Genomic DNA, 3,389 nt, shown 5'->3' with positions numbered 1-3,389 from the left:
GATCCTACTCAGAGATACTATCCTAATGACTTCCCCCTGATTCACAGGAAGCCATTATACTGAACTGGCAGACAATTCCATGGTCGGCAACTCCTGGTTGTTCTCAATAATAGGGCTTTGTCCTTGTTTGGTATTGTGGATAATTTCTGTAACTGCGGTGTATCTCTGGACCAAGTTGTCAGGTTCCATGAAGTCTATTGGCATCGTTTCATAATCCTCCTTGGAGTTCTAGACTTTTCTAATTATCCTAGGGTGGATGAGAATATATTGACTCTCAGTAGAGATCCTGCAACATTTGTTATCATATCTTTGTATGGAAACATCATGTTGCCCATGGCCCATGTCTATGGAATTCTCTTTTTGAAGCGTAGTAGCTCTCTGAGAGGTTGACAGCCTTACACTGTTCCACTTTCCAGACTTAGCTGAAGGTCACCTCTTATATATTCGATTAACATGATCCAGTTGGACAGACAGTAGTAACATGTACGATGTTGTTCTGACAACTTTAATTTGGTAGTATTATAGCCACAGGTTACAGCTAAGTTAGATATGGATGATGACCTACAGGCCCTGTATGGTGTCCTGAAGGGGGTGTTTGAGACCAGAGATTCTGATTCCAAGTCAGATTAGTCTACTTAGTATAGTTCCTAGGTATTGGATCTGAGTACTCACTTCTTACAGTGAGCTTGGCAAGGAGTGGAGTTAGTGTTCTGAGGGAAGCTGGTGAGGCACTGCTGCCTCTCTCTCTTTGTTTCTTCTCACCATGGGCCATGTTGGGATGACAAGGTCTTTGTTCCTAAGCCAGCGATAAAGGCAAGGTGTTGAGAAAGAGTATTTTAGCCAATGAGATCTAGTCATGGAGAATAATATGGTGTTGTTTTTTCTTTAACTGTGGTTGTGACAGTGATAGAGCATGGTAGTCAAAAGGAGCAACTGGCAGGATATTATATCTCTTTCAGTATATGCAAGTTCTCTACTTTGATAAGCAACCACCTCTTTAGAGTAAAGAGCTTGTGGAGTGAAGTCACTGTCTTAATGATATTAAGTTTTACTGTTTTGATTCATCAACTTTATTGATGAGAAGTCAACACATTTGTTACATTTGTACTATGGAGGATTCATTTTGTTGTAGTCATACTCTTGGGATCTGTCTTCCTGTAGGGAGTCTCTGTTATATATAATAAGGTTCTTGTAGAAACTGAATCTTATAATTAATATTAGTTTAACTATATATCAGCAAAAAAAGGCCTCTCGCTGGCTAAAACACATTTTCATCTGGATGCAACCTGTCTATTTGCCTCACTCTGAGCATCATAACTATATGGCAGTTCTTTTGTTTTACCCCTCCTGTCTGACATGTTCCCACCAGCCTCTCTTCGCCCCCACTGTCTCACTTTCATGTGGCCAGCTCGATTCATTCCAACTCCTGCCACTATTTTACTCCGTACACCTATTTCATCAGATGGCCTTTACTCAGTTGTTCCCAGATCATTTTCTCTTGAAGCAGACAAGACTGGCCCAACTCATCCATGTGGCCCAGATCTGCCCAGTAAGAGTCCGCAATAGATTCTTTGTGCACCGTACGCCAGTACAATCCTAGTATCCGCCCATCATCCCACACCTATATGCCAACTTGGACAGCCCACTGCACACTATTAGGGTGTTTCTGTTGCTATCTATAGCCCTCTCGTTCCATGGCAATCATGCCTTCACTGTAGGAGAAAGACCCAGATACCGTAAAGATGGTAGTAGGCCATGGCGTATAGGTGCCAGACGGTTGTAACGATCCCTATTTTGATAGTTAGTGCTTGGCGACGGGGAACGATACTTCTCTTCCTGTCCTTCTTCTTCTCCTTGTCTTACGATAGCTCCAGGCCTCTGCCTACGTTACCGATAGTACAAGACCCTTGTCTTCTACCGGGAACGCCTATCGTAAGCCTTCTCTAACTCTTCTTCGTAAAGCTCTTTCCTTGGCGTAACGATATCGTTGCAATAAAGGTAAAGATCGTAAGAGTGTTGTATCTTCGTTAAAGTAATATGTTGGAAAAGTACTTAGAACAAAGCGTGAAGAACCTATCTTCCTCGGCCGCATCGGCCTCCTTATATAGTGTTCTTCCCGCCTTCAGTCATGTGACCTAAAGTAGTCACATGTATGAAACTAAATCATAACAAACTAGTCATATGACCAAAGTGATCACATGCTCAAAACCCATGACCTCATAGTGAGGTCATGTGCGAAACTCATAAACCAATCATAACGCAATAAACAAGTCATATGACTCGACTGAGTCATATGCACGAAACCCATGACATCATAATGAGGTCATGTGCGAAACATAAATCATATGCGCAAGGCTTGCCCGTAAGGCACACTCGTAAGGCATACTCGTCAGGCGCATGTCCCATGACTCATACTTGAGCCATGTGCGAAAGCATTACAAATCCCACACATAACTAATCATATAACCCGAATAGGTTATATGCATGAAACAATAACATACCAGTGACTCATAACCATGTGTCACGTGAAAACCCTTTCCTCGCTAAGCCACGTTCAGGACAACGGTTTATGTTTTTCTTTTCAAGGTAGCTCACGAAATGAATTCTGTCTGGCCCCAATCCGTACTCTTGATGTTAGTGCTGCTCATATTTCTTTGGACTCCACACATCTACTCTGCTACGAGTATTCGATTTTCAGGTTATTTAGTTAGTAGTAGCATAATCGTGATCCTTATATAATCTTTATTAGTATACAAGTATTTGCAAGAATTGAATATATTGCATTAAACTTTTACAAATTAATCCAGTGATTTACTCTTTAATGCCTCTCAATAGCAGGAACCAGATGCACCTGCCCTATTACTGCTCCTTTATCGACAATCTGCATATGCTGGCTGCCAGATTGCTTGGAAACAGGCAGGTGTCCATTGGCATTATGAAATCTCGCACCATGAATTGGATTACGAACTAGAACACATGGTAGCCCACTGATACCACAGGCCTCACTCTGGATGCTTCGTATCTTGAAAAGCCCTAACAAGCATTATTCACACCTCCCTGGCAGATACCAGCACGAGTCTACTCTGCCAAACCCGATCTATACCCAATCGTTCCTAGGCCATGCATTTTGAAAAGTCTTCATTCCACTTCCCTGAGCACAGTTGATTTGGAAAACATCTCTTGATTCAAAGTCTGGGACTGGATTTTCAAGCTGGATAAATTGCTTCACTGGAAGCAATCCTAGTTCTGTGTAATGTGTGGGTAGCTGGTACTCATCAGCTATTGTGTGCTTGATATAATGGACCATCTACTCTACCATTGCTGAATAACAGATGTTGAGAGCCTCAGAAAAGTTGGTTAGCCTGCTGGTATTCCTGCAGCCTCTGAGA

This window comes from Tuber melanosporum, assembly GCF_000151645.1.
Source record: "Tuber melanosporum whole genome shotgun sequence assembly, scaffold_119, strain Mel28".
NCBI classification, from domain to species: Eukaryota; Fungi; Ascomycota; class Pezizomycetes; order Pezizales; family Tuberaceae; genus Tuber; species Tuber melanosporum.
Note: the sequence above shows the minus strand (reverse complement) of the source record.